General features: G+C 31.5%; 1 protein-coding gene across 5 annotated transcripts in view; it reads right to left on the minus strand.

Annotated features, from left to right (window-relative positions):
• The window catches only part of Prip (prip), a 36,876-nt gene extending 35,095 nt beyond the window's left edge, over nucleotides 1–1,781 (minus strand). For 3 of the 5 annotated variants that reach the window (XM_065500952.1, XM_065500953.1, XM_065500948.1), the window contains exon 1: nucleotides 1,507–1,781. The gene's annotated coding sequence lies outside the window, so the exon portion shown is untranslated. The remainder of the gene's footprint in view (nucleotides 1–1,506) is intronic. The other 2 variants (XM_065500950.1, XM_065500951.1) reach the window with 2 other exon arrangements.
• Nucleotides 1,782–12,051: the final 10,270 nt, after the last annotated feature.

The raw sequence follows: 12,051 nt of genomic DNA on the forward strand, positions 1-12,051 counted from the left end.
ATTTTTATATTTAACTTATTTATGGAGTAATTTGTATGGATACCTATATGAATAAGTCCTATTTCGTGAGGACATTTGTATGAGGGCTAGGTGAAATAATGGACCGAGGTCAACCCGTTTCAATAGACATCGTCCTTGGAAGCCAGCCAGCCAGCAGGACGGAGAAAGTGAATCTAAGTAGATCGGTATACGTTGGACTAATGTTTTTGAGCGTTACAAACATCAGCACTAACGCAATAAATCCTGCGCACTATGGTGGTGCTGGATATAATAAGATTTTTTTTTATTCGATTCGAAATTTTCAGTAGAAAATTCCTTTTCACTTCTGATTCTCAGATAAATTTTTTGGAGAAACTTGAAGAACCAACATTAGTAAATAGCTACCGAGCGAAGCCGGGAGGTGAGCTAGTTTTAATTAAAATGTATGTGTGTTACAGTTTTTAAAATCTCACCCCTTAAGTTTTTTATTGATTAAAATGTTTATGATCTGAAATCTTGTCTCACAAAATTTGTGGACAATAAAATATAGAGACCTTAAAATTTTATGAATTATCCTTTCAATCTTTTTAATTTTCGAGTCTACCTTTATTTAATATAGCCATTTTTTTAACCATTTTAGAAAATTTTATTTTTGGCAGTATAATGGATATCTGTTAAGGTATTTATAGACGGCAATATTAATATTTGTCAAAAACTCAAGTATCATAATACAATTTCAACGTCTAAACAAAATTTGTATTAGATTTTCAAAAAATACGAATGATTTTTTTGATTTCAAAAACTTTTTATTTTCATATGTATCGGGTATCGGCAAACAAAAATGTCAAGAAAATATAAAATAAAAATAAAGTTTGCAGAAAAATATCAATCAACAAAGAAATAAAATATTTATAATACTATCGTATAAACAATAAATGTTTTTTTCGAAACTATTTCTTGACATACCGAATGATTTCAATAATATTTTAAATTTGAAAAGTGTTAATACTCAGTATTGCCGTCTATAAATACCTTTACAGATAAATTTCATACCAAATTAAAGTCCTTTTTAGAAATTGCTGGAGTAAGATTTAAAATTATTCTAATTCAAATTATATTTTCCAACTAATTTTATGTTTTTATTTGAATTAGATCTTGAATTAGATCGTATGACAAATAGAACTGAAAAAGAACAATATTTTTCCCAGAAATGGAAAAACAGTAAATTTCATAAAGATTTTTAATCTCATTTTTCATTTGATATAATTTTTTAAAGCGCTTTGTAAAAAACCTAAATAATTAAATCTTACTAAACAAATAATGTTTGAAAATAATATTTAAAATTTGTCAAACTTGACTGATATTAAAGCTTATGAAAATGTATATATTTATTTTCTTTTTCAAAAAGTTATCCTTTAATAATGGATATCTCAAAATTTTGAGTCAATGAAAATATTCAAAATATATTCCTTTAATAATTTATCAATTTTTAAAATAAAATCTTAATAAAATCCAAATAAAACTTACCTTAAAAATTAAATCAATTAATTACCGGATCAGTAAACAATATCCTTCAAATAAAATCAATATATAATTCTTATAAAAATTTCGTTTTATTATTATTTACAAATTTATAACACCTTTGTTATCTAAATATTAACAGTTCGTGGGGATTATTTTGTTTATGTTTTGTAATTTCAAATAATTTTTATTACGGTTTTATTTTTTAAACACTCGAGAACGTTTTTTTTTATTACAAACAAATAAACTTGTGATGCGCGCGCTTTGGCTTTTGAAATTGAACTACTTGCGACGAAAATTCGCAAACCTAAAGACAACAACACAGCACGAACGCAGCCAAAACAAATTTGATTAGCAGAATTGTGTAGCAAACGAAGAAACAAAAACAAAGGCAGCAGCAAAATGGATAAAACTCAGCAGCAGCAAGAATAACAACAGCAATGACAATATAGCAGCAACAACAATTAATGTTGGTTAGTTATTAATACAGTTAGTTATACTCAAACATACCGTAATACACTCAACTAGATAAATAACACTGGCGAAAAAAGTAGTTTAAAGAGAGTCTCTAAATGTGGTTGGGGTGGGGGGTGTATTAGATCGTTTACAAGTTCGCAAAATACAATAAAATAAACTAAACGACTAAAACGTGATGACAATGACGAAGTTGCTGGCTTCAGGCAATTTATTTTGCTATGAGTATGTTTCTAAACGATCGTGTAAAACAATGTTGTTGTTGTGTAATGAACAGAAACTCAGAACACCGGAATCGGCACAATAATTTATTACTTATTGATAGTAAGTATTTACATGGTTTAACTACAAATAGATTTTGTTTTTTTTTTTGTTTCTAAACCCTAAAGAATTTATTAGTTAATTGAAATCAATCCGAACACACATGAAATTGATTGATTGTTGGTGTTGTTGGTGTTGTTGTTGAGGTTGTTGTCATCGTTTACAGTTAAACATTGTGGGTTTTTCAGTTTGTGGATGATGTTGCTCATCGTGATTATCGTTTATGCGGTGTGAACTTTGATTTCTTTAAGAGTTAATGTTGTTGTTGGTATCTTAATCATACATAAATATTTATTTTCTTTTTCAGATGTTCCCAAACATAACTAAATATTTAATACCCAAATCCCTATTGATTTGAAGCGAAACACATCTAAAACTCATCTTCTATGGATCACGGCACCCGGTTGCAATGCAACTCCAAGCCGATCTTAGGCTATTCCTGCGTTATGGATCCAAATCACATGGATCATGCAGAGTGGGGGAACTGAAAAAAAGGAAATAATTCTGTAACAGATAGCCCGATTTAATAAAATTCCCATGGCTATAAAACTGATGCCAAATTTTTAAAGATTTTTATTTATATGGAATCTAAAATTCTTTTTTTTGTACCTACGTTAGTCTATTCTGATCTGATCGTTTAGAATTTCAAATCGGATCGACATCTTTTTAAGTTTCCGTCAATATTTCACCACTATGTTTTCGAATATCAGCTGCAAAATAAATTCCAGGATGACACAAACCCATTTATTTTTAAGTGTTTTTGAGAAAAACTTGAATCCCGAAAAAGTCACAGTTTGGTGTGAATTTTGGCCTACGGCGTCATCGGACCATATTTCAAGCCATCACCGTGATTTCAACTGGATGGTGCCAAGTTGCACACAGCTCATGCCACATTAGACATTATACCACGCAAACTGGGATATGGTGAGCAGAAAGCTGAAGGGGGTGTTCTGAAGAGTTCTCAAGGAGAACCCTGGACCCCCCTCAGTGTGATGATGCCGGATGGTATCGTGGTCGGATGAAGCCTGTTTAAACGAACGATCTGCCCTCCGTTGGACGGCTTCTGGGAAGGAACTACGCTTAAAGTTGACGAGGTACCACTCTGTTGATGAGATACCACGCTGGCGTAAGTCCAGTGCCCGTGTTCCCGACGAACCGTCTAAACCGGAAAAAAATTGTTGCAATGTATCCGAATCTGAAGGGCTATACATAAGGCTCAATACCATCATTAACCAGGAATCCTTAGAGCCTCTTCGGGAAAGACGAGGAAAGTTCTACTACGGCTTTACCGAGGGAACGATAAGGATAAACCTGTTCAGGGTGGCAATGCACCGACCGCCGGAGATATGTCCTGAACTCCAATTTGGTGGGTGAATTTTTCGAGCAATTGGACGATGAAGTTGACGAGGACGTCCTCTTGGTCAGAGTCCACTCTCTGTTGAGCAATTTGAAGTTCAGTTTTGTCCCATATAAATCACGGGGTCCTAATGTTATCATTCCCGCGGATCTTCAACGGAATGAGGATCTAATTATACCCTGGATGACTCGTATATATTTCAACTGCTTAGCTTGGTCATATATTCCGGAGTCCTGTACCAGATGTACTATTGCCTTAATCCTTAAGGGGGGGAAGGCTTCTCATACTAGACCGAATTACTTTAGGCCTATTATTCCATCGTCCTTCCTCTTGCAGACCATGGAAAGGATAATCGATTTACACTTACGATTATCGATTTATCCAACCCGACTTTCTATGTCTCAGCATGCCTACATGAAGGGCAGATCTGTTGAGACGGCTTTACACTCATTTTTATCACAAACAATTGTACAATACAGACAACTCCAAGTCTGATATTGGGTGGAGCTTCAGCTCTGATGGTCTAGTTTGGCAAATTGCTCGATATCGAGACTTACATGGCTCGTTTACGACCATCATATGTCAATGTCATTACTGTGCTAGCACGGGCTCTGCTGCAAATTTTGATAGACGTGCTTACAGGGCACTACTAAATTATGAAACGGTTGAACATCTCCTCTGTCTGTATCCTGCTCTATCGGGGAGTCGGCGCTCTCGAAGGTTATGGAGAGCATTTTAAACTATCACTTAGTCAATTATTTAGAATCGAACAAACTTCTAAATGACAGACAATATGGCTTCCGTAGTAGTCGTTCAACTGGAGACCTAATGGCGTTTCTTTCTGAACAGTGGTGCCAATCAATACACCGCATGGGAGAGAGTAAAGTAGTCGCACTCGACATTTCGAAGGCATTCGACCGGGTGTGGCATGATGGACTAGTTTCGAAATTGACCTCGTTCGGTGTCGGGGTAGAATTTTCTCGTTTTATTTCTAGTTTCCTTCGTGGTCGTACTATAAGGGTAGTAATAGATGGTATTTGCTCCGAGAAATTCATATTGAACTCTGGAGTCCCCCAGGATTCTGTTCTTTCTCCTTCCCTTTTTTTAATTTTCATGAACGATTTACTAACAATCACTTCAAATCCCATTTATTCTTTCGCGGATGACAGTAATATCTGTCACTCATATTCATTCGACCACAGACCTACTATTTCTGAGATTAAATTGTCAAGAATGAATATGGACGACTCGATAAATCGTGACCTTACAACAATCTCCAGATGAGGTGAATTGGACCGAGTTAATTTCAACGCACTCAAAACTCAGTGCTGCCTATTGACACATAAACGTCTTGAGATTTCACCAGAATCAATTCTTCGTATGGGTAACACAACTGTTGGTGTTATAGATAACCTTTTGATTCTAGGTACGAGAATACAGTGTGACGTCGAACCATACGTATGTGGAATCTACTACCTGCCAACGTATTTCCGGCGGAATATAATATTTATCAATTCAAGTCAAACGTCAACAAACACTACTCCCTCTTTCCTCCTTCTCACAACTTTATTTCCTAACATCAAGACAATGCACTGCATATATAGGGGTATCCCCTGAGTGTTGGTTATACAAAAAAAAAAATTCCATTCCGACATGTGAAACACCTTTTGAACTGAACATGATACTTTAGGGTATCACAACCTAACCTATGATTTCAAAAATATTTTAATTTTGAAACATGTTAATACACAGTATTGTCGTCTGTAAATACCTTAAGCAGATTGGCTACCGTTACCCCTAAGCTACCGTGTTACCTAAAATACACGTTCAGCTTGACTACCGTTACCGCTAAGCAATCGTTACCGAAATAACTGGAAATACTGTTACCGCTATTCTATAAATAATTATAATTATGAAAATATACATCAATTTTTGATTTCAGTAATTGTATTTATTGAAACCTTTATCAACTTATTTAAAATGTTTGTAAACTTTATTAATCATTTATGTCATAACTGAAATTACCGTTACCGCTATGATATCCTTACTTAAATAACAGCAAATACCGTACCGAAATAAGCCAAAATAATCATAAAGTGTTTATGATTTTTTGTTTTTCAGCCATTATAATTAGAATCTAGAAGATAAATGGTAACAGGAAAACAACCTTTTTGAAAATGGCAAACTCTTTTGTTGGAATACATAGTCTCTAAAAATGCTTATTATATATTTATAGAGGGAGTATTAAAACTGGGTATTATCAATTATGAATCGATCATATATGGTTGTTCGAATGGTACCAATATCCAATATGTTTGGCTTATAATTGAATGAATATGTCTTTAAATAGATTTGTATAGCATTAACAATGATTTGTTAGATGTTAGGTGGAATGGATTTTCCTACGCCCATTTCGAACATGTTGGTATTGGAATTCAGCAATAAGTATTAACAAATCATGAAGTTATTCGCAATTATCCCAAAATTTTTCAAAGTCCATTGCAATTATTTCTGTTTTCATATATGTATACTAGTCAAATATTTTCAAATAACTTCGAATTGGAATTTAGCAAAATCTATTAACAAATGTCGAAGTCATAACGGATTTACAAGATCATCCAAACAATTTAATTAAACATACATATTCCTTTTCAGATGGGTTTACCTAAGCCCATGGATCAATGCAATCATAATAATCTTGGTATTAGAAATCAGTGAAATCCATTGATAAATGACGGAGTTATCAACGATTTTCCAAATTATTCCAATATTTTATTTTCAAAATTTTATGATAACACTATACAACAAAATCAAATTTTTTCCAAAATTACAAGGTGAAGGACAAAAAATACCCATGCCTTGAGAATTTAGAGGGTTAACATAATCTAAAAAAATGTTCTCCTTAACATTTTACATAAATTTTCTGAACACATTTTATACCTAAAATGTAAGGATCACATGGTTTCTTATGCCTATTAACAATAAGAATGTGCCAGAGTTGGGGAACTTTAACCCCCCCTCAAATGAAATTCAGATGTAAACTTTCAAAACGCCAATACAAGTGTCTTTTTTTTTGTCTATTCTATCAAAATTTATTCGTCGGACCTCGTAATTTTTGTTGGTGTTGTACAGTGTAATCAGTCATACATTTGACAAAAAGATGAATAGTTACACGAATAATCGAACATATTTTCTGAAACGCCAGAAATATTTAGTTTTTCTTACAAAATATCGGTTAATTATTCGAATAAAAAAACCGAATACTTTATAAAACTTCTGAATATGTCGAATAAGACAAATAATCAAAAAATACTGAAAAAATAAGTGTTTTAAATTTTAATATAGAATTTTCATAATTACAATTACAAAAACTGACTGAATAATGAATCAAATTTTATTTATTAATAAAATTAAAAACAATTGTTTGAATAAAAAAATTAAAATGTTTATTTTGAATTATTTTACAATAATTACACAGTCCAACAACATTTTTGGAACAGAATAGCGACCCTATAATTCTGAAAGGGCATGTTGAGTATATAATTTTTGTAAAATAAACTTATAGATGAGATCACAAACTCGATCAATAGCCAAAAATCTAATAAATCACCTGGTGTAGATATCTGCTGAATTATTAAATGCAGACTCTTATACGAGCGCCAAAATAATCTACATACTTATCCGCACCTTCTGTGAAAAGGAAAGTCTACCTGACGAATTGATAGAAGGCATAGTCATAAACATCCCAAAGTAGGGAGATCTTACAAACCCAAATAACTGGCGTGGTATTACTTTGCTCTGCATTGTAAACAAGGTCATCGCTCAAATAATCGCCAAAAGGATCTCCATTAGGGTGACACCAGCATTAAGACAAGAGAAGGCGGGATTCAGACCTCCCAAATCCACTATCGATCATATAAACAGTCTCCGTGTTATCGTCGAGCAATCTGTTGGAATGGCGATCACCGCTCTATATGTGCTTTATAGATTTCGAGAAAGCCTTCGACAAACTAAACTACAGTGTGATTTGGCTCGCTCTAAGGTGTACACACGTTCCGCACAAACTTGTCTCACTTATCACAATGCTAGCTGCCGAATTAGACACGGTAAAGTGCTTAGTAGAACTGTAAAGGTTGATATCGGTGCTCGGCAAGGCTGTGTATTATCACCACTTCTGTTTAATAGACACAATTCTACGAAGTGCCCTCCAAAACGGCAAGGGAATTACATGGGGACTGCAAGGCCGACTTAATGATCTTGACTACACAGATGACATTTGCCTTTTGGCTGACAGCTTCTCAGACCTTACATCAAATCTGCGAAACATAATAACAATAACAGATGAGTTATTTGAAATTAGCAATACTCAAATAGAAGATGTCAGCCATTTTTGGTACCTTGGGAGCATAATTTCAAGAAACGGAGGGTCGGCTGAAGACATTGACAAACGTGTACAGAAAGCGCGACAAACATTCGGTCGCATAAGACCTATTTGGAATTCGTCTTCCATTTCCCAGCGTACATAGTTAACCATTTTTAACACCTATGTAAAATCCACTCTTTTTTATGGTTGTGAGACGTGGAACGCTGGTCTGAATTTTTTTTACAGTGGGTCAATGTTTTCATTTTTTGGTCGAAAGGAGCATGATACTAAATGAAAAAATATTATGGATCATACCATTTTTGTAGAAGATCTTAACCCTCTAGCTCCTTTCTTTAGTGGTCAATTTAAACCTTTTTTCGAGAAAATCAAAAAAAAAGTCCTTTCAAAAAGGACATTTAAGGATTCAAATATTCCATGAAAATGTTTGTCCGAAAATTTTAGGGGGGGATCACCAAAGATGTAAATAATGCTCTTTACGCTTAATTAGCAAAATCTCACATTTAAAAAAAAAATCGCCAAAAATCTATTTATGATCCGAATGAGCTGAAATTTAAAATATATATAGTTCTTAATAAGATCTACAAAAAAAAACATGCATACACATGTAAGTTATCTCTTTTGGTTCAAGAGATATTTAGGTTTATTTATTTGTTTAATTCCGCTCGATCTTTTTTTGTTTTTTTAGATAAGGTCTGAGGGCGACTAGGTCCGCTTAAGTGAGCCAAGTTTCACTTTTCCCACTTTCGCATTAAGATTTAAATATTATTTAATTATTTAAATTTCGTTTAGAATTGCACTTAAAAAAATGCTGCGTAGAATTTATATTGGTTTACCAATAATTCAACAAATTGAATACGTTATCTTACATTTGCAATAATCTAAATTATTTTATATTTAATTTGATATTTTAAATAATAAATTAAAATTAAAAAAATAGGAATTTCCTTTGGTTATTTAAAGCAAAATATACTTTTATCTTTCGATACGTTGTTTTTATAGATTTGTGTACATTAACCTATCCCAATATAATTGAGGGAGTTCACTCAAATTAATTTATGGATTTATGAAGCCAACAAAAAGTCACATGATACACCATGATAAATCGCACCCTTCTATTTATGAGTTGAAGTATCAAATGACAAAATATTATAAAATGGATGGCTTTCAGCACCGACTAGACAAATTTCTATAAAGGTCTAAAAGTAATGTGTTGGAAACAGACTTTTAATGGAATTATTAAAATAAATTTGGTAGTTAACAAGTTTATTTGGGTAGAACTATTATTTTGTTATCGAAACTAAAAGCTGCTAAATATAAAATTAGTTTTTATTTGTCTTCTAATATTTTTAAAAGGGCTTTTAGAAGAAAAATAGTACTGATAATATTCATACATTTATTTATATAATCAGCCATTTTACTAAACATTTTGCATTGTCTGACACATTTAATTCATTTCCTCCTCTGCTATATTATAGAACAATCGAATTAACTTCAAGTATCTATATCTAACACTTCCAATGAAATAAATAATCTATTATTTACAAAACTACAAATTTCTGCTATTATTTATTTGTTTATTTATTTAAGAATGTCGTTTACAATTTAATGATTAAAGCAATAAAACTTTTAAATTATTACAACTAAATAGTTTTAACAAATATTGTCGGTATGATTTTGCACTTAATTTGTTTATATAAATATTTATTGTTTATAGAATATTAATAGCTGATAATGACTAAGTTAAATAAAAAACCAAAGAAAGAGATTTAATTGATTAAAATATTAAAAACAAGTAAAAAAGCATTACTAAACAAATATTACAAAATGTTAAACAATGGTTTATTGGTTGCTCATTTGTTTTTAGAGAAAAAACATTAGCATACTTTTAGGCTTTAAAATAAAAACAGTCACCGGCACTTTTATCACGAACACTTGCTGTGTATCTTATTTATAATTTTAAATATTAAGTAATTGTTGTTTTTGCAACTGACAATTCAATTTATTTGATTGGTTTTGTCTGACTGGAGTGTGGGAACAAAAGTTTAGAATAATAATTTTTTAGTTTTTGTCTATTATTTTTGTTGTTTCTTCTTCTGCACATGTTTCATATACAAAATATATTTTTTCATTTTTAAAATACTTTGGTGAACATTATAATTCTTGCTATTAAATAATATTTAAATTTCATTTAATCGTTATTTATATGCGCAACAACATAAACAATTTAATTTCACTTAATGGTTATTATTTATTTGAGTTTTTTGTCGACATTTTGTTGCTTAAAATATTTCATTTATATTTTTTTGGCAATTAGCAAGTCAACGAGCGCGTTAAATTCTAAATATTTTATATCATTTTATATTTATTTTGTAAAGAACATAATGTAATACAATAATTAGTGGGCAAAAAATAAAAAGTGTTTAATAATTATAGTACCAAATAAATGATATTTCTTAATGTTCTTTTCTATTTAATAAAAAGAAACTGGTGTTTGCTATAAAACTTTAAATTGAATACATACAAACATACAAATTTCTAAATCTAAACAATAATTACCTGTCAAAAACGTAATGTTGTATTCCTATTGTATCTTAAACTACGTGGATTGTATGATAAATCTGCCAGAAAGCACGCCGGGAATAATGTATAATATTTTTTTCGCATCTTCTTATAAATTATCATGTATAATATTTTTTATATTTGCCGAATTATTCATTAATTTTTAGAGACTCTATAAAAGTCTTTGACCGCAATATTAATGTTTACATTAATAGATTGTGAGACCAAAAAAAATTTAAATTATTTCTTGGCATTTTACTAGACGTCACTAGACTGTGACGATAACCGCTATAAGAGGACTAGTTTTAAGCAAAAATATATTATAAATTTCTTCACAACTACTCACAATTTCCCTTTAAGGGAAAACAAATATTTAAATTTGTTTATCAACTGAGAGACATTTTTCACATTCCCATGTTATTAACAGGATTATGTACAAATTCAATCAATACCAGTGTTGTATTGTTATAGAAAAAAATGTTTCTAATTTTTTGTATTTGCAATGCCTTTGTAAAAATATATTTGCAATTTTATTTTTTCTTGTAAAAATAATGAAAACCTGAAATATGCATATAATGAAAAACCGATTAACCATTTTTTCAGATAAAGCTATATTCGAATTGTATTTCTATTGTACAAAATTCTGTTTTTGAAAATATAAGCCTGGAACTGTATATTTTTTAAAAATTTTTAGTTTTTTTTAAGGCTGGAAAATTTTATTTAATAAAAACAATAGTGTATTCTGTAAAATACTGTTTTCGTTCCTATAATTAGTTCAAGTTGCGGAAAATTACATGATAATTTTAACAGAAGTCATTGCAAAACTAAGGAAAAGTTACACAGTTACAGTCCCATCTTTTTGTACTTTCCATTGAACGTACTCTCTTTTTGTCCTAATAATTTCATTTAAGATTTAAAATTAAGATTTTTAAAAAATTTATCTTTTATTTTGAAACATTTGTACAATATAAATTTATTCAAAGTATTGTCCATTATTAGCTATGGCCTTTTCCCATCTTTCTGACAAAATATGGATTCCGAGCCAAAAGAACTGCTCATCTTTATAGGCCAAAACTCTTTATAGACGAATATCACAGAAAGCGTTCTGCATCACTCGAATCAAATATTAGTCGGACGGAGAAAGGTCTGGACCTTAAAGCGGGTGAGGCAAAACTTCCCAACCACTTCATTCTAAATACTTTTAACAGGTATTGTAACTTGTGCGTTGTCATGATGAATTATATTATGGTTTAATGTCTGGCAGTGTTTCGGCCAATGCACGCTTCAAACGAATCAGTTGCGTTCAGTACAGTTTCCCTGTGATGGTCTGGTCAAATTTCAGCAGCTCTTATTAGATAAGACCCTTTTGCTCCCACCAAATACAGATAATTAACGCCATGGATATTTGGCTTTGGTGTCGATTCGGCTGGTTGGGTCTCACATACGATCCCTTACG

This window comes from Calliphora vicina, chromosome 2 (assembly GCF_958450345.1).
Source record: "Calliphora vicina chromosome 2, idCalVici1.1, whole genome shotgun sequence".
In the NCBI taxonomy this organism is placed as follows: Eukaryota; Metazoa; Arthropoda; class Insecta; order Diptera; family Calliphoridae; genus Calliphora; species Calliphora vicina.